We start from the raw sequence: 21,214 nt of genomic DNA, 5'->3' as shown, positions 1-21,214 counted from the left end.
GGCATTCCCATTCATATTAAATATCTTATACTATATCCTACTGTCCTCATAATCTAATGAGATAACATGGAAAACAATTTATACAAAAAAGCCATACAAAGGACAAATAGGAAATAATTAAAAGGAAGATTCTGGAATTAAGAAGGGGTAGGGGAGACTACTTGTAAAAAGTGGGATTTTAGGTAGGATTTTAAGGAAGCCAGGTAGCTGAGATTACAAAATGGAGGTAGAGCATTCCAGGAATGGATAGTAAGCTAAAATGTTGCCAGAAACTGAGTGATGGAGGATCTTGGATATGGCTGAGAAGGAAAGCAGCAAGATGAAAAGTTAGGAGGCTAAATTATGAAGGGCATGGAATTCCAAACAGAGCATTTTGTATTTACTCTAATGGCAATAAAGAGCTATTTGGAATTTCCGGAGGAGCCAGGTAATCTGGGTTGGAACGATTTTAGGAAAACTTTAATGACTGGAGAGTGGATTGGAGCAGGGAGGGACTTGAGGCAGGCAGAAATCCATCTCATCAGCAACTGCAATAGTCCAGGTGTGAGGTAATGAGGGTCTCCATCACAGTGGGGAAGAATCCGAGGAGAGAAGGGGTGTATGGGAGAGATGCTGCAGAAGGGAAATTCACAGGCCTTGGCAATAGCTTGGATATTGGAAAGGGGGCGGGAAAGACTAAGGAGTCCAGGATGACTCCATGGTTAGGAACCTGAGGGATTGGGAACTGAGGTGGCTTCTACAATAAAAGGAAAGGTACTTACTTATGAGATTTGTTTTGACCTGGGCAATCTCTCTTAAGATTCAGTTTCCTCCCAAGTAAAATGATGGGGTTGGATTTGAAGTCCCTTTGAGATCTAAATGCATGCTTCTACAATTCTCCCTTTCCAAATTTAGTACATATTATTCCACTTCTCAAATTGTCTCGTTAAGCCAAAATAGTCATGTGGGTTTCTCACACATAACACTCAATTTTGCTCTATGTGTCATTGTATTACCCATCCTTTATACCTGTAAAGTCAAGTAAACAATCATTATGAAGTGTCTATTATATGTCAGGAACCGTGGTTTTTTTTTTTCTCTAAAAATATTTTTTTTTTTCAAAATACATGCAATGATAGTTTTAAACATTCATCCCTGCAAAATCTTTGTTCCAAATCTTTTCCGTCCCTTCTTCTATCTTCCTTGACAGCAAGCAATCCAGCATAGACCAAACATGTCCAACTCTTCCAAACATATCTCCACATTTGTCATGAGGCACAAAAATTAGGTAAAAGGAGGGGAATTAAAAAAAAAAACCAAGCAAACAAACAACAACAAAAAAAGGTGAAAATATTACACCATGATCCCCACACAGTCTCCATAGTTTTCTCTCTGGATGCGGATAGCTCCCTCCATCACAAGTCTATTGGAATTTCCTTGAATCATTTCATTGTTGAGAAGAGCCAAATCCCTTACAGTTGCTCATCACATCTTCTTGTTCTGTTGTACAATTTTCTCTTGGTTCTGTTTACTTCACTTAGCATGACTTCAAGTAAGTCACTCTGGGTTTTTCTGAAATCAGCCTGTTATTTCTTCCAGAACAATAATATCCCTTTACCTTCATATATCATATCTTATTCAGCCACCCTCCCAAAAGTTCCTTGCCATTACAAATAGGCCTGCTACAAACAGTTGTGCATATATGGGTCCTTTTTTCCCTCTTATACAATCTCTTTGAGATATAGGCCTAGTAGAGACACTGCTGGATCAAAGGGTATGTCCAGTTTCATATGTAGTCCTTTAGCTACAGTTCTAAATTGATCTCCAGAATGATTGGATCAGTTCACAACTCTACCAACAATGTATTAGTTTCCCAGTTTTCCATGTCCCCAATATTTATCATTATCTTTTCTTGTCATCTTAGCCAATCTGAGAGGTGTGAAATGGTACATGGGCAATGTCTTAATTTTCATTTCTCTCATCAATAGCGATTGAGAACATTTTTAGTAGACTACAAATTGCATTAATTTCTTCACCTGAAAATTGTTGGAGGAACTTTGTTAAGCACCGAAATTCATAGCTTTCTCATGTCCATTGCTGGAATTTTTTTTCCTTTAAAACTATGTTTTCATGATACCGTCTACAGGAAGCTTCCTTGATCCTCCAAATTGCTAACACATCTCCTCATCCCACCAAGTATTCACCTTGCCTTTACTTGATATATACAAATATACATATATATATAAATAAAATTATATATACATTATATACATATAAAATTACACACACACATACACACACACACACACACACACACACACACATATTTCTGTACACACTGTTTACCCATGATAGCTTGGAGGCTCCTTGAGGGCAAAACATTCCCAGAGATGTGATTTATAAAAAGCTCAAACCAGGAAGTTCCAGATTCAAATTCTGCCTCTGATACAACCTACTTAAGAGATCATAAAGCTCCTTAAACTCTTAGTGGCCCCAGACAACTCTTTAAGATCATAGTTCATGATGAATAGGCTGATTTAGAAAAGACTGGAAAGACTTACATGAATTGATTTTGAGTGAAATGAACAGAACCAATAGAACATTGTACATAATAACAGCTACACTGTGCGATAATCACCTGTGAAAGACTTTGCTCTTCTCAGCAACCCAGCGATCCAAGGTAATTCCAATATATCCAGAGAAAGAACTATATAGACTGAATGGAAATTAAAGCATATGATTTTCCTTTATTGTTTTTGTTATTTTTCTCATGCTTTTTCTCTTTTGTTTTGACTTTTCTTTCACAACATGCCTAATATGGAAATATGTTTAAAATGATTGTACATGTATAACCTATATCAAGATCGTTTTATATCTTGAAGAAGGGGGTGAAGAGGGAGAAAAAATGAGACTCAAAATCTTACAAAGGTGAATGTTAAAAACTATATTTGTATGTAATTCAAAAAATACCAAAAAGACCATATTTCACAAAAGATGCTTATCCTTATCTATAGAAGAAGTGCCCTTGTCTTCTTCTCTCCCTAACTCCAACACTTGGCATGGAACCTGGCATTTCATTAAGACTCACTGAATGGTTGCTCGAATCTGTCTGTGCAAATTTCATACATGCTTTCTATCTCTCCAGCTCTCTCTCTTTCTCTATGTTTATCTCAGTATCTATTTCTCTTGGTCTTTCTCTCAGGCTTGTTTGTATTTATCCACCTGCCATTTCTCTGTCTCTCACATGTGTCTTTTTTGCTCAAAGCTAACTTGACTTTTTGGGAGGCTTGTTGTCCCGACTTCACCATCATCACCCTGGAAACATTCTCTGCTTTGACTCCCTCCAGTGGGAAGGATCACGATGATGGCAATAGCAGCCACAGCTGGCTTCACCAGTCCAGCCCTGCAGAAAGCTTCATTTTTTTTTGCCTCTCCACTCTCTTTCATCCTTAGCTCAATGGCCAAAGTGACTTTCAACCCTAACAGATAGGGCTGGTGATGTTCCTCCTCTTCTCTATAAACGTCAGTGGCTCCCTATGATTTCTAGTTGCTGTAACATTTGAAAAACCCTCTAAAATTTAAAGCTCCTTCAAACATCTCTACCCACCCTAGCAGTCTTATCTCACTGTCTTTCCTAGCAGAAACTCTCTCCTATAGTGAAACCAGAAGACACGCCTTTCCTCCCAAACCATTTGATCTTCTGCCTCCATATCCTGACACTGCTTCCCCAGGCTCACAGGATGCACTCTTTCCTCATCTTAGAGACTGGGCAGACTGAGATCAATCACGTCCTTCCAGATAAAGCCTGTCCTGGTTCCTTCTCTCACAGAGCCACCTTGCATTTGTTCTGTGTTTACATTTTATTTAAATGTGTTCACGTGTCTTTCCCAGTAGAATAAAAGGCCTATGAGATAGGGGCTGCTATATGTCATCACAGTGTTAGGGACTTCAAATACCAGCAAAAATGAGCGTTTCTGCCTTAAAGAAACTTATATTCTATTGGGTGAAACAACAGCCTGCATATTGACACACAGATACAAACACAATGCCTATACACACACACACACACACACACACACACACACACACGTGTGTGTGTGTGTGTGTGTGTGTGTGTCTGTGTCTGTGTGTGTCTGTGTCTGTGTGTCTGTGTGTAATGGGGGTAAATCAGAGACTTCTCATTGGGAAAAAAAATGCCCTTGCAGTACTCCTGGAGCTGAGATGAATTCTCTAGGCCATTTTGGGGGATAATTCCCACTGCTGAAGGATTTTGGGATGATGCAACCATTTCCCCACAAAGGCAGAAGGGGGAAGGGTGCTTGGATCAAAGAAGGTTGACAATGAACTAGAAAATCAGACCCAGCTAACTCACTTAGAGACCCTTAAAAGGAGCAGCTCCATTCTCTGAACCTCTACTGAGCAAGATTTAATGACTGTTATCCTTTGGACTTCCTGTGGAGTCCAATATTCCCTCTCCTCTCCACTCCATTCTCTGTCCCTACCACTTCAGCTATGGTGTCTGCTCATATATGGCTGCAGGCAAAGTGAGCCTGAGACTTGATTTCAAGGCCTTGACTATCTCATGTTTCTGTTTTTTGTTTGTTTGTTTGGTTGGTTGTTGTTTTTTTTTTTTTTTGGTTTTGTTTGTTTTTATTTTTGTTTTTGTTTTTGTTTTTTGCTGAAGATAGGTGACTTTAATAATGAATCTGAGATAAACTTTTTTAAAAAGTTAAACATGCAATTAATTATTCTAAATATATTTTCATATTCCTCATGCTGCACAAGAAAGATCAGAAGGTAAAAGAAAAAAAAACACAAGGGAAAAAACACAAGCAAACATACAAGAACAAAAGGTGAAATATTATGCTTTGATCTACCTTCAGTCCCCATGGCTCTTTGGATGGATGGCTCCATCACAAGTCTATTGGAATTCCGTTGAATGAGATAAACTTTCTTTTTTAAATTTTATTTTATTATTTTTTAAATTTTGTAATTATAAATTTTTGACAGTATATATGCATGAGTAATTTGTTTTATAACATTATCCCTTGTGTTCATTTTTCCAAATTTTCCCCTCCCTCCCTCTATTCCCTCCCCCTGATGACAGGCAATCCCATACATTTTACATGTGTTACAGTATAACCTAGATACAATATATGTGTATAAATCCAAAGAGAGGAACTTTCTAAAAAAAGGAATCAAAGAGTGTTTGGGACTCTCAATTAGAGATAACAATGAGCTAGAGGCATTCTCTATAATGACTTCATTGGAGAAGAACCATCCACAGATGGATAAGCCCATACCCTGGTCTCCTTGATGAACTTTAGAACCAAGGTGAAGGAGAAATGCTTTATTGATCCCCACTACCAAGTGCTCCATTTATAGTATTTTAAATGTTAACCTCTTCAGAGAGTCTAATCTTTGTCAACATTTGGTTGTAAGTCTATTGTGCTTTAAAAATCTTTTCTTTTGTGAGTAGAAAATAAGTAGCTGTCCTATACCCAACTCAATTTGCACAAGTATACTTCTATTTTCTTTTGAGGAGATTTTAGACCTCCATTTTAAACTTGTTTTCCCCAGGGCCCATAAACGCTCTGATAAAAAATCAGAAGGGAAAAAAGTTTAACACCTCTTTAGAACAAATCTCCTGATAGCTGACTTCAGAGCATGATTACATTCAGAAATCTAAAGTAATTTGTGGAGGGAGGGTTAGTTGATGATTGTTGTCCTTTGTTCTCAAAGAGGACCATAATGACATCACTACAGCCCAGTCCAGTTACAGTGTGTCTAACTGTGGCTGATCAGACCAATATGAGCCAAGAATTCTCTGCCAGAGGCCAGATACAAAGAGTCCATATGAACATTTGGGGCGGCTTCTCTAATTTTCCTTTTGGCTAATTCCATTCTGCTTTGCTCAGAGAGCATAACCCCTTTTTTGACGCAAGCCCACCATGTTGGGTGCTCCTCTGTCAGTGTCCCCATGTCACACAATCAATACTAAAGTTCTTAAGAGAGCCCTTGAGAGCATTCCTTGTATTGCTTTTTTTCTGACCATCTTGTGAGCATTTGCCTGGTTTAAGTTCTTCATAAAATCATTTTTTGGCAAGCATATCAATGTGGCTAATGAAATTAAGCTTCCTGCAATAGAGTTGGAATTTTAGAAAGGACCTCAGTGTCTGATGTCTTATCCTATAGGCGATCTTCAGAATCTTCCCATTCGAATGGGAGCAATTCCATTTCCTGGTACTGTAGTGCCCCGATTTCACAGGGATGCAACAATGTTGTCAGCACAATGGCTCTGTAGGCCTCTAGTTTGATAGTCAGTCTAATACTTCTCCTCTCCCACATTTTCCTTTGGAGCCTCCCAAACATTGAGCTAGCTCTGGTAAAGTGTGTCAGTCTCATGATCCATATGCATAGGTATTTTTTTTTTTACAACATTACCCCTTGTACTCCCTTCTGTTCCCAGTTTTTCCCCTACTTCCCTCCACCCCCTCCCCTAGATGGCAGGCATTCCCATACATATTAAATATCTTATAGTATATCCTAGATACATATATATATGTGCAGAACCGACTTTTGTTGTTGTTGTTGCAAAGGAAGGATTGTATTCGCAAGGTAAAAATAATCTGGGAAGAGAAACAAAACAAAAAAAAAAAAAAATGCTAACAGTTTACACTCATTTCCCAGTGTTCCTTCTCTGGGTGTAGCTGATTCTGCCCATCATTGATCCATTGGAATTGGATTAGCTCTTCTCTATGTTGAAGATATCCACTTTCATCAGAATACAACCTCATACAGTATCATTGTTGAAGTCTGTAATGATCCCTTAGTTCTACTCATTTCACTCAGCATCAGTTGATATGTCTCTCCAAGCCTCTCTGTATTCCTCCAGTTGGTCATTTCTTACAGAGCAATAATATTCCACAACCTTCATATACCATAATTTACCCAACCATTCTCCAATTGATGGGCATCCATTCATTTTCCAGTTTTTAGCCACTATGAAAAGGGCTGCCACAAACATTTTGGCACATACAGGTCCCTTTCCCTTCTTTAGTATTTCCTTGGGATATAAGCCCAGTAGTAGCACTGCTGGGTCAAAGGGTATGCACATTTTGATAACATTTTGGGCATAATTCCAGATTGCTCTCCAGAATGGTTGGATTCTTTCACAACTCCACCAACAATGCATCAGTGTCCCAGTTTTCCCACAGCCCCTCCAACATTCATTTGCTGCAGATGATGGTTGCACACGTGGATGACATGGTATTGGCTGATTCAGTGTTTTCTTGGTATTAATAGTTGGGCCAAAATTCGGACGTGCAGCAGAGAATTAACCCTTATTTTGTTGTATCTCAGCTTCCGAGGCTGCCTTGAGGGGACAATCTTCTGCAAACCAAAAATCATGCACCAATGTTCTCTCCACTTTAGTCTTGACTTGTAGCCTTTTCATGTTGAAGAATTTATCATCAATACAGTAGCTCACCTTGATTCAATGCTCAGCTCATGTCTCATTATCAGTGGGTTCACTTGCCTTGGCAGGATACTTTCCAGGGAGGGAGGGCAGTAACAGTTAGAAGGATGAGAGGCTTCTTGGCAAAGCTGTAAAGTGGCAAAGTAGGATCTGAGCTGGATGCTGTCCCAGTATGATGGATGGATAGACAAAGACTACACAGGTTAGAGAAAGAAGCAACTTCAACTTGTGTTTCCTTTTGTTCTTGGAAGGATGGCAGCCCTCTGGTTCCTCTTCTCTGAGATAGCAACAGAGTAGATGACCTTTCTCTATATTAACTCTATTACTTCCCAGGTTTACCTGAACTTTGCCTTTCTGCTGGTCCAGTGGCCATTCAGGGCTCATCTCTGTGTAACCTGATCATTCATGTGCCTGCATCCAGGCCACAAAAATCTCCAATATCACTGCTTTACATAACCCCCTTTTATTCCCATTTTTTCCAGTAGGTGCAATATAGTCTCTTACAAAGTGCCTTTGATTGATTCAAGGAGGCATAGAGACCTTGTGTACATGAGATGCTGATTCATTCATTCAATCTCCAAGTGCCCTTACCTAACAAAGGTCATTACTTTCAGTGGGTGAGTTAGTAATGGAGGGCCACTGTTAAAATGTGATTGCACAACACGGACACATGTAGCCTGGCTCGCATCATTGTTAAGCCCAGCAGTATTCAAACATCTCCGCATCAATCACATCTTGCTCTTCCCTAGCCCATGGCATTGCTCACGTATTTTTCAGGGCTGATATTGCCTTCTTCAGCTCTTCCTGTGGAGATTAATCAGGTCCGAGCTTGAATGGTGCTCCCTACATGAAGCCTCCCTTAACCATCCCAAATCAACATACTTCTTTCCCATAATCGCCCTGACATTTTACTTGTTCATATGAACATCCTATGTTCTAAGATGGATTTAAGTTATTTTCTGTTGATGTTAATGAACTGTCTAGACCAGGGGTTCTCAAACTACAGCCCAAGGGCCAGATGGGGCCCGCTGAGGACATTTATGTGGCCCGCTGGGTTATGGCAAATGGGCTGAGGGGTGGAGACAGAGTGTGAGCTTTTGTTTTTACTCTAGTCCGGCCCTCCCACAGTCTGAGGGACAGTGAACTGGCCCCCTATTTCAAAAGTTTGAGGACCACTGGTCTAGACCCTGCAGACAGAGATACCCTTCCATCCTTTATTTGATGGCCCCAGGATCCTGCACCCAATATCTCATTGTATAGATGCTCAAGATCTATGTTGAATGAATGTTGTCAAATCAGCCTGAATAGCAAATGCTGGCTGACTATTTCTTATAGTCTTCAATTCATAATGCTATTGAAAAATGAGCAGAGAGCCTGTGATGACTCACATTACCTCCAAATTGCTTTAAACAATAAGATTTCCTGATACACTGAAGCTTTTGTTTCTAGATAATAATCATTATAATCACTGTTGTTATTATTCGTACTAACCATAATAGCTGCCATTCAATGAAGCCATTGATTACAAAGCACTTTTCACATATCATCTCATTTGAGATTCACAAGAGCCCTGTAGAGAAGGTAAAGACATTTTCTTTTTTCCTATCTGAAAAATGAGGCTGTTGGATGACATGATCTATAATGTTCACATAGGCTCTGACATTCTCTAGCCTGTTCTCCTACCTCTGACATTCTCTGTTCTAAGATTTGTCCAAGCTCAGCCATTGATTGTTTTGTGTTCTGAGATCTTTCTGATGTTACAACATCTGCTGAGTAAAATTTGCCCTTTTGATGATTTTCTGGGAAGCTTACTTTTTACCCTGTTCTCTTGACCCATTGGGGTGTAGTACCATTGTTGATAAAGGGGTACAGAAAACTGAACCAGTTTGAAGAAGAAACAGAAATAAGAATTGGGAATCTTTGAAATAAATTTAAATTATGTTTTAAAATAAGACTCTTTTCTTAGGGAAGACTTCTTTTCTCTAAATCTGAGTTGTAATATCTCTAAAGAGAGTCGATAGAAAGAAACCATGATTTTATAGAGAAAGACTGGATTTGGCATTAAGGAAAGACTTGGTCCTACATTGGAATTCTAATTCTACCACTTCCTTCCTGTGTGACTAGGATACTGAGTGATGTGGCCAGGTAGTTCTTTAGTCAGTCAATATTTATTCATATCTATTACTTGCCAGACACTCTGCTGAGTGCTAGGGATACAAAGAAGTGGGGGAAAACTCACCATTCTCATGGAGTTCACAAAGGGGAGAAACAACAGTCAAACAACAGCATACAAATACATGCAATAAAAATGGAAGGTAATCAGTCTTGGTAATGCACTAGAATTGGGGGTGATGAGGAAAGATCTTTTGCAAAGGAGGAGATTGTATCTTACTTGAAGGAAACCAAGAAAGCCAAGAAATGATCATTAGAAGGGAGATCACTCCAGACATGACAGATAGCTGATGAAAATCTCCTGAGTCAGAAAAGGATACATCTTGGGGTGAAAAAAAATATTTAGATGTGGCCTATATGTTACATAAAGTCACATGGATGAAGAGATGGCTTCCCTTTTCCCCCTTCTATTTATTCAATTGCTTGTAAAACTTATTCCCTTCCTCTTTAGTCCAAGAGTAGTTACTCAGATTTCAGTTGGGAAGTAGGTCTCCAATGGAAGGCCCAAATGCTCTGTCCTTGGTCCTGTGCTGCTTATAGTTTTGTAAATGACTTAGAAGCAAAGATGCTGTCCTCATCAAATTTGCAAATCACTCACAGCTGGGGAATGGAGAGAAGGACATAGTAAGGTAAATAGCTAACATGTTGGCTAATTGAGTGAAGATCCAAATAGATCTGAGTGGGATGAGGATTGAAACAAAAAGTATAAGTAGAAAGTCCATAGAAATAACTATGAAGTTAGCACAAATGCAAAAAAATTAACCTCACAGGTATAAGTTGGGGGGATTCTGGTTAGAATTTTTCACTTTTGAAGAGGTCTGGGAGGTAACCTCGATTTGAATCAATCCAACCAAGTCCAATAAGTACTTGTTATTTATCAAGCATTTTTCCAGAAAATAGGCAAAAATTCATGGGGAAAAATTCATGCCCTGTAAGAGTTTACATTACTTTGAGGGCAAAATAGTATGCATATATAAAAATAAACAAAAATATATACAGAATATATGCAAATGATATTTAGAGAGAAATAATCTAGCTGTGAGAATCAGGAAAGCTTTTATGTAAAATTGAATTGAGTCTTGAATGGAATGAGGCTTGCCAAAAGGGATCATTTAATAGAGAAGCCAAGATATTTAGTAAAAAATGCCATTGTTATTAAGAGTTGTCTAATATTGAATAATGACAAAGTAAAAGTCCCACTGTGTATAACAAGATCATATCACATCTAAGGCATTTTGTTCAGTCCTAAGCAGCTAGTATATCACTGTTGTTCTTTTAAATAGTTTTATCACTTATTTATTTTCAACAATCACTTCTTAAAACTTTTGAGTTCTGAATTCTCTCATCTACTCCTTCCCCCACCCTTGAGAAAAGCAATGTGATAATTATGCATATGAAATCAAGCGAAACATATTTCCATATTGACTATGTTGCAAAAAAAGGCAAGAAAAATGACTTTTTAAAAAATGCAACAATCACTTTATTAGTTTTCTCTTTGGCAGTAGATAACATTTTTCATGGTGAGTTTTTCATGATTATATTGGATCATTGTACTGATCAGAGTGCCTAAGTCATTTACTGTTAATTATTATTACAACCTTACTGTTTCTGTATACAACGTTCTCCTGATTCTGCTTACTTTATTTTGTATCCATTTGTATAAACCTTCACAGGTTTTTTTCTAAGAGCATCTTGGTTGTCATTTCTTATAACACAAGAGTGTTTCATCACAATCATATACCACAGCTTGTTCAGTTTTCCCTCAATTGATGAGTAACCCCTCTGTTTTCAATTCTGTGCCCACACAAAAGAGTGCAGCAATATATTATTAAATATTTAACAACTGGCTCCTATCACACAAAATGTAAACACAAAGTATGCTTTACTCACTTTTAAATTAAATTTGTATTGATATTTTCCTTTTGACTTCCTTAAGTCTAGGCAATCAAAAAAACTATAAATTAAGCCTTGATTTATAGAATTATTCAATTCTTGATGTGTAATTGGTGACACTGAAAAATTAACAATCAGCTCTCATAAGCCAGTATGAGTTGATTTCAATATATCCATGGTTCTTAGATCAGAGTTTATGAAGGATATTAATAATCTGAAAACTTACCAGATTAGGTACCTCAAAATATTGAAGAACTTGGAAGAAATTGGTGAAGGAAAAAATGTCATGGGCAGGCAGGAGAAGAGTAGAGGTGGAGAGTGGTCTTGCATAATCTGAAGTACTACCTGATAGGATGAAGAGCTATACATATCCTCACTGGTTCCAGAGAGAAGAAATAGAAACAATGGGGTAGAATCTCCAAAAGGGAAAACTGAGGTTTACTGTCTTAATAATTTGAACTTTAGAAAAGTAAAATAAGATGCCTTGGAAGGTAAGCTGATCTCCCACACTGGAAGTTTTCAAGTTCATGCTAAGTGACCATTTGTCAAATATGTTGATGAAGGGATACCTTTCTCTTTTCCCTTTCTATTTATTTAATTCCATGTGAAACTTATTCCCTTCCTCTTTAGGTCATTCCTCTGACCCGTAATTAAAGACGGTATTGTTTTTCAAATATCATTTGGATCAGATGGCAATTGAGCCCCCGTTAAACTCTATGTCTTTGTGAAAGCTCTTCCACTCATTGGGTTCCAATTTCCTCATCAATAATATGAGACAAAAATATCAGTTGACTCTCAAGATCCTTTCTGGTTCTACTTTTCTGTGATAACTGGATTATTTCCCATTTAAATGTATTCAGAGATAGGATATTTTGGGATTCTGGAAATTTTTTGATTAATGGGTGAAAATTGTTTCCATTCAAGAAACATTTACTCAAATTTCAGGGAAACAGTTTTGTAAGATTCAGGAGAAAGAGAGAGAGAGAGAGAGAGAGAGAGAGAGAGAGAGAGAGAGAGAGAGAGAGAGAGAGAGAGAGAGAGAAAGAGAGAGAGCTCTATGCTCATTGAAAGGATGTGAGTTCAAATCCTGACTGTCATATTCCATTCCCATGAGTTTGAAGAAGTCATTTGACCTCTGTTAGTTTAGTCTGCCTGCCCCTTCAAGTTTGGCTTTTGTTTAGAGCAAAAACTGTCAAAACAGTAATTTTGACAAGAAACCTGTAATGGGGCTTCACTCTATACTTGTGGCTAAGACCAATAATCAGAAACAGTGCCCAGCCTCCCCTGAAGCTCCCATGATGTTTCCTGGGCAATGCCAGTTAGAAAATCATGGCAAGTATTCCTAAACCTGGAGGAAAAGTTTGGTTGTTCTCTATGGCCTTGTTCTTAATGCAGAGCCCAGAGAGTACATTCTGACTGATTGCATCTGAAAGGAGAGAAAAAACAATCAACTGGGATATCTAGTTGTTTCAGGTTGTAATTCCAGTCAGGGAATTTCTTTCCTTACAGCTCTTTAAATACGATTGATCTCTCATATCTGAAAAGTCCCTCAGGCTAGTGCTAGGGAAATAGGAATTTCAGAGTCAGGGTTATCTTTTAAGAACAAGATGGCGCACCCTTGAAGGTCAACACAGGACATGAGGAGACTAGTGTGGAAAAAGAAAGAGAAAGAAATTACCCCCTAATTCTGTGCCTCTGACTCAGAAGCATAATTATCATCTCCTTTGTCACCAAATTTCATTGTTTCATGCTCCATGCTGTCCAAATATAATAGAAGGTGGGAAGAAGTAATGTAGGAGCTAGACCACCCTTGGTCTGCCTGACCCGGGTGCTTCCCATGAAGCCTAATCTGTGCCACTGGGCTTCATTCTACTGCTTGAGCAGGGAATATTTGGTCACTGAGAGGTGCTCCCTTACTATAACTTTGCAGAGAAGAAGAGAAGGAAAAACAGTAGGAGAATAGAAGATATATCTATCTGCCCAGAAATCTTGGAATTTTACTTGCTGCTCAGGAAAAAAATCTGGCTGACCATTCCACAGATTTGGCAACTAGAGTGACGGTATGTTGTTTCATGTCTTAGGTATTTGTTCATATTATTAATGAATTCTTTATGTTTTAAATAATTTGTCTGTAGTGGAAAAAATACAGAGCTTCCTTATACCTAGCACGTGCTATGTGCCAGTCAGATAAAAAGCATTTAAGGGCCTATTATATGCCAGTCACTTTGCTTAGTGATAAGAATGTAAAGAAAGACAAAAAAGCCCTCTTTTTCAAGGAGCTTATAGGCCAATGTGAGAGAAAATATTCAACTAACCACGTACAAAAAGTATAAGCATAAATTGGAGATAATCACCAGGGAAGAGGCACTAGAATTAAGAAAGATTAAAAGGTTCCTTGTAGAAGACAGGATTTTTATGGAGATTTGAAGGAAGCCAGAGAACAACATTTTAGACCTGGGGACTGGTAGGTATAATGGATAGAGTGAGGAAGGACAACTGATCATGGGAGTAAATAATACAAAAAACATATGGAAATGTAGGACTAGATCATATTGTAAAGGGCTTGAAATGCCAGTGTAGTCTATATTTAATATTAGAAGCAATTAGGAGCCACAGAAGTTTATTGAGTAGGGGAATGAACTGGGCAGACCTGCTCGTCAGAAAGGTCAGGTTAAAGCTGAGTGAAGAATGGAATGGATGGACAGCTCAAACATGCCTTAAAACTTGAGATATTAGAGCAGGAAGGGGGAATAATACACTGGACATCCAAGGGGAAGAGGAAAATCATAGAATTAAGTCAAATCAAGAAACATCAAGTAAAATGGGCACAGGGAATGCAAATACAAGTAAAACGGAGCCAGTCCTTTCCCTCAAGGAGTTTATATTCTAATGAGGTAGAATAGTTCATAAAAGAAAGATCCTGGTCTGGAGGAGGGAATGGGGAGAAGGCAGCAATCAGGGCATGGGAATGAGGGATGCTTTTGGTCTTTCTTCAAAAGGGAGATTTCAGGAAGAGCTTTGCCAATGGAGATGGGGGATACAGAGGTAGAAGGAGAAGGTATCAGAGTCATGGTTTCAAAGTCTTGAGAAGAAAAGTTGACTAGCCTGATCCCTCCTTCAGTTTGAGGATGAGTTGAGACCAGATTCTGTCAGACTGAGTTGGGCGCCCTGGTGGAAAGAGCATTAAGAATCCCAAAAACCCAATTTCAAATGCTACTTCTGCATCTGTTAAGTGCGCGACTTTGTTCAAATCATTGAACCTTTCTCAATTCATAAAATAGTATTAGTCATGGCAACCACTTCAGGGATTGTTGTGAGAATCAAATGACCCTCCTGCAAGGTGTATTGTATAAAAAGTAGTTCTGCATATCATCATTGTTAACATCATCATCCAATCTGATGATCATTTAAGTACCTCCTATTTGTCAGGCGCTGTCCTGAGTGCTGAAGTTACAATAAATAAAAAGAAAGATAGTTCCCATCTTCATTGGGGGATAAGGAGACAATACACAAAAGAGAGCATGAGAGGAAGAAGGGTAACCACAGATGCCCCTGGAATTGGGCTTTCTTGTTCCAAAGAGTTGAACCCAGATAGGGCAGCAGATGATGAGGAGAGTGAGCTGCCCTCTACAGAAGAGTTTGGTGCTGAGCTCTCCAGGTCTCTAGCCAAAGAGAAGAGCTGACTGAGGGACATGGAGCCATTTAAGGCTTAAGTTATCAGCATGGTGGTAAGATGTGAGATACTGGATTGGATTGAAAATCCCACCAAATAGCAGCTATAGAATGGAGTGAGATTATGATTATGGTTTATCACTTATCATTATTAATTAGAGAGGCAGCTAACTACAGAGAAGAAAAAAAGCTACCAAAAAAGTCAGCAAGCTTTGGTTCTAGTACTTCCTCTTACACATTTGGAAAGTCATCTTGTCTTTCTGAGTCTCGGTTTCCTCGTCTGTGAAATGAGGGGGAGGGAAGAGCTGAACCGTAAAGTCTCTTCCAGTTTTGACATTCTGTGATTCTAGGAAATCAGAGACATACGCAGCCAAAGAACGAGCTCCTCCACACAACCTGTCTTGTCTCCAATAGTGGGTGTCCTTGGGCCAGGGACCAAGGGAAGATTTGTTTCAGCATAAAATGTCATGGGGCTGACTTGAATGTAAAACAAATCTCTTTGACAGTCACCACTTTGCTAAAATGTTTTGAGAGTTATATTCACTTCAGGGCATTATGCTGAAATGAACAGAAAAATAGGAGGTGGGGGAAGATGAGGTATAATTCACACATGACTGAGCATGGCTGTTTCCAAGATTGATTACCCAAGACACCTTCCAATAGCTGAGATACTGGAGAGGATAGGGAACTTGATGTGATTTTACTCATTAACTTATCAAACTCATATTGAGCCTACTATGTGTCAGACTTTCTGCACATAGGAAATGTAGCTCACTCTATACACCACCTTGATCCAGCCCCACATGGATTATAACCAGTTCTTGGCTTTGCATTTTAAGAAGGGCATTGATTGGCTAACAGTGTCCAAAGGAAGGAAGCCAGGACAAAGAAAGTTCTTCTGGAGGAACAATGAACATGTCTTCAAGGACATAAAGAACTGTTATGTGGGAGAGAAATAAACTTACTCTGCCAAGTGCCAGAAGATAGAGCCAATGGTGATGAGGCTAAGCAGCAAAAGGAGCATTTACAAAGAAACAAAAAAATTTTGGCAGATATACTGTACAGTGCAGAGTTCCAGGCCAGAAGGCAGGAAAACCCAAGTTCAAAACTGTCCTCAGGCACTTACTAGTTGTGTGACCCTAGGTAAGTCACTTCACCTTGCTTGCCTCAGTTTCCTCACGTATAAAATGAGTTGTATAAGAAAGTGTCAGACCTCTCGGTTATCCTTGCCAAGAAAACCCTAAATGGAGTGATGAGTCAGATATGACTGAGAATGACTAAAGAACAAAAACAATAAACTGAAGTTTATAAACCCCCTAACAATTAGAACTATTCATCAACATGCACTTAACTGTATTGGGAGGTTGTCAAGCAAAGGCTTAATAAGGAATTATTTGCAATACTCTCATGGGAATTGTTTTATATGCGTGGGTTTTACCATATTGTTTCAGAGGCTTCTTCCAGCTCTGAAGTTCTATGAATCTCTGATTTTGTGAAGCAGAAGTGGAGGGGAGTTGTCCTAAATCTTAATGTCTGGTCACTGACCTTTCAGATTAAAAACTGACACGAAGACTGGATTTCTGACAAATCTCCTTTTCTGTTTTACAGAAAGGCCTGGATTCAGAAATTCTTAGATTTAACAAGACTTGACAACTTATTAGATATGGAGTAATAGAGAGGGGTGAATGACAGCAAAGAGAAAAGGCTCTGAGATCGTGTGCCTGGGTTAATGGAACACTCTCAAAGGCAATGGAGATTTAGGAAGATGGGTAGGTTTGGAGGGCTGATAACAATTACCATTTATTACATCTTGGACTTTCAGCAGAGATGGGTCATTGCTCAGTTGGTTAGAACAGTTTTTCTTTGTTGTTCAGTCATTTTAATAGGGTCTGACTCTTCATAATCCATTTGGGAACTTCTTGGCAAAGTTACTGGAACGTTTCCCATTTACTTCTCCACCTCATTTTACAAGTAAGGTCGTTTTTGTTATTGTAGATAATATTTGATATTATCTATATCTAAATAATATTTGATATTATCTATAACTAAATAATATTTGATATTATTTATAACTAAATAATATTTGATGTTATTTATAATGAAATAATATTTGATATTATTTATAACTAAATAATATTTGAGATTGTTAATAACAAATATTTTATATTATTTATAACTAATATTTTATATTACTTACTTAAATGACTTGCCCAGGGTCATACAGCTAGTAAGTATCTGAGGACAGCTTTCAAACTCAAGATGAGTCATCTTGACTTCAGGTTTGGTTCTCTACCTACTGTGCCACCGGGAAAGAAAACCCTAAAGAAAATAGTATTTCCATTTGACTTTAAACAGTCTATTAGCATTCGAGAGGCAAAGCAATGAGAACATCCTGGATTGCTTAAGTATCAGTGTGAACAAAGGTACAGAGAATAGAAAACTCAGAACTAGTACATTAGACTAGTACATTAGAGTCTTTAGAAGTGCATAAAATAAGAAAAGCCTATGTAGTCCTCTTAGGACTGATGCAATAAATTATAGCACTCCACATTTCTGGGTTAAAAGGAGCATACAATGTGGTAGAAAAGCTAGACTTCCTCTTATCTCAATACAATCCTTTTGACTTCCTTGCTTTTCCAAAAACAGCATTCAGAGTGGCCAAGTGGAAAGCACATTGGGTTTAGAGACAAAAACTTTGAATTCAAGTCCTTTTTCTGACATGTGCCACTAGAAAGATAGTTCCCATCTTCATTGGGGTGTATAGTCCAAGGAGAGGAGACAATACACAAAAGAGGGCATGAGAGGAAGAAGAGTAACCACAGATGCCCCTGGAATGGGGCTGTCTTGTTCCAAAGAGTTGAACCCAGATAGGGCAGCAGATGATGAGGAGAGTGAGCTGCCTCCTACAGAGGAAGGCATTGGGAGGAGTTTGGTGCTGAGCTCTCCAGGTCTCTAGCCAAAGAGAAGAGCTGACTGAGGCACATGGAGCCATTTAAGGCTTAAGTTATCAGCATGGTGGTAAGATGTGAGATACTGGATTGGACTGGGAATCCCATCAAATAGCAGCTATAGAATGGAGTGAGATTATGATTATGGTTTATCACTTATCATTATTAGAGAGGCAGGGACAAATTACTTAATTCCTCTGGGTCTTAGGTTCATTGTCTTTTAGAAAAGGAATTGAGACCAAATGACTGGAAGGTCCCTTTCAATTCTCAGTCTACAGTCCTGTACTCCAGTTTCTTATTTGATTCTTCATCAACCAATCTCCACTGACAAATTTTAAATAATTGTTTCTCTTCTGTTTTCAACTCTACACTATCTTCTCACACTCATAAATGGTTTCTTTTAAAATTAAGATGTTTTAATCAGAGATGGAAGACATTACCACTGGATTTCGGGCAGATTTCCTTTCTAATACATTCTCTTAAGTGAAGTTTTCTCCAAAAGGTGAGGTATGTTTCTGCGTATATACGTCTGTCTGTCTAATGGGAGTTTGATAACTTACCCCTTAGGATTTGTAATTTGTAGAGAAAAGTCCTTCCTCTCAGCTCTGAGAACCATGGGATACTACCAATGTCTTTATAAGCAGACTGAAGTCATCCTCAGTATTTTCACCAATGCCTATGAAATACAGATTAAGAGGAAGGAATGAGGACTATCAAAAATTGAACAGCAGAACCCAGGGGATTTGTCTTTACACATGTTTAAGAAGAGACAATGACCAAAAGAAACTGAAAGGGGGAAACTTAAAGCAGGGCTGAAGTATGACAGAGAAGGGAGGTATCAAAGTGGATTTTCAGATCCTGAAAGCATCTCAGCCTGAAATATTTAAAATAAAATTAGGGTTACAATTGAGTGGCTGTGAATCTGGAGTCAAGAGGATCTGAGTTCAAACCTTACCACAGATACTTATTAGTTGGCTCCCCTAGCAAGACTCTTAAAATATATCTGCCTCAGTTTCCTCAACTGTAAAATGGGAGTCATAATAGTACATATCTCCTTGGATTTCTGTGAAGAGAAAATGAGAAAATACTTTTAAAGTGTCTATCACAGTGCCTGACACAGAGTAGGCAATTAATAAGTGCTTCTTTCCTTGAACCCACCTCTTTGACTACTAAGAAAAGTTTCCCAAAATGATCTTTCCCAGTTCTTCTCTCTGTGTGCTTTTACCTAAGAATTCCCTACATTCTGAAATTGCATTTGCTTTCTTGTAGATTATTTTTTGAATCCTCAAAGATGCTATTGGTCTTACATTTGTAATAAGAATGTTTTCCATTCATTATTTGATGTACAATGTTCTTTTGGAGAATAAGTCCCACCATTTGATTTCCTTTTTCTATTCATCTAGCAAAAGTACACAACCTTCTTAACAACTGCATATTGATTGATAGTTATTTTTTGTTGTTTTTTTGTTGGTTTTTTTGGCTGAGGCAATTGGGGTTAAATGACTTCCCAGAGTCATATATCTAGGAAGCATTAAGTGTCTGAGACTAGATTTGAACTCAGGTCCTCCTGACTTCAGAGCTGGTGCTTTAATTGATAGTTTTCAAAGGTTCTTCACCCTTGTTCTCTAGAATCTTAGGACTGAGAGTTTAGAGTAGATGTAATCCAGTCTTCTCATTTTTGCGATAAAGGAATAAGGCCCAAATACTGTCTGAAAATTCTTCATGGTCACATGATGGTGAACTTGAGAGCTTTAGAACTTCCATTTCTTGATTTTCATTCTAAAATTATTTTCCTCCATATACTTATGCCGTTCAAGTAGCAATTGATGATCAGCAAAGTTCTATGAACCAGGACAAGAAAGGAACTATTTTGTCTTATTGAGAGAAGAGGAAACAGAGGTCCAAATATAGGAAATGACATATAAAGTCACATAACATATTAGTGGTGTAGCAGGACTAGAACCCAGCTCCGCTATTTCCAATGGCTCTTTCTATTCTGTTGGATAAATACTAGTTTCCATTATTCTATTTTATTTCTTACTAGGCCAATCCCCCAGTCCTATAGATCAAAATTTGAAATAATAGCATCTAGATTAATAGCAATCTATTATTTGTTGGAGCTCATATAAGCAATGCCACATTGGATTGGTTAGGGTCCAAGTGCTCCGTCTATTAAACTTAACACTTAGTTCTTATACACGGCAGCACATGAAAGAGTGAAGAAATAAGTCTAGAAGCTGAAGACTCTGTGACATCCCTGTAATATATGAAGAAATTGATGGGGCAATGAAGGACACTTTTTCAAGGGAAAAAGAAGCAGCAAATAACTGGTGAATAAAGGTAATAGAAGATGATTTTATTCAAGGTAAGAAAATCCCATTGAAAATCCATTGACATATTTTAGGATGCCTGACAGATTCATATTCTCTCTCTCTCTCTCTCTCTCTCTCTCTCTCTCTCTCTCTCTCTCTCTCTCTCTCTCTCTCTCTCTCTCTCTCTCTGCTTTCAACTACAGCTCTATAAAGACAGTACATTAAGATGACCAGGTAAACTTTTACAAGGAAAAAATGGAAATGTGTCCTCAAAGATCCACTATCCAAAGTTAGATGTGAGACTGGGAAATCTGAAAAAAAATGTTATTACTCAGGAAAAATAGAGGTATAGGTTTGAGGGGAGGCAAACTCAATATAAAGCACCAACCTGACAAGATGCAGCCAAAGCTAATGTTATCTTAGGGTTCATTATTAGAAGAGAAAAAGATGTTAGTCTTCTTCCTCTCTGCCCTGCTCACACTAGGGAAATTTGTCCAATTCTGGATGGAACATTGAGAAGAAAATTGATCAGTTGGAAATTGACCCAAGAACAAGTGAAGAAGATGGTAAAAATAAGTGGAGACTTTATCAGTCAAAGGTTGGTTGAAGAGGAAAGATGAATTCAAGCACAATGGATGAATGAAGAGTTATATTAAAATTCAACATTTCTTTTCACATTAGAAATAGGAGGAAATACCTAATAAAGTAGATAGGAAAGAAAGGACTTCTTCACCAGGAAAATCTCACAGAAAATCAATCAG

The 21,214-nt window shown here is 38.2% G+C and overlaps 1 long non-coding RNA gene across 1 annotated transcript in view; it reads right to left on the bottom strand.

The window, feature by feature from the left end:
• Positions 1-21,214, bottom strand: part of LOC141553098 (uncharacterized) — a 196,106-nt gene that overhangs the window by 172,398 nt on the left and 2,494 nt on the right. Inside the window, exon 2 of the long non-coding RNA XR_012485279.1 lies at positions 18,702-18,817. This is a non-coding gene — a long non-coding RNA (uncharacterized LOC141553098). The remainder of the gene's footprint in view (positions 1-18,701; positions 18,818-21,214) is intronic.

Source organism: Sminthopsis crassicaudata, chromosome 2, assembly GCF_048593235.1.
Source record: "Sminthopsis crassicaudata isolate SCR6 chromosome 2, ASM4859323v1, whole genome shotgun sequence".
NCBI classification, from domain to species: Eukaryota; Metazoa; Chordata; class Mammalia; order Dasyuromorphia; family Dasyuridae; genus Sminthopsis; species Sminthopsis crassicaudata.
Note: the sequence above shows the minus strand (reverse complement) of the source record. Positions and strands in the feature narration are given on the sequence as shown.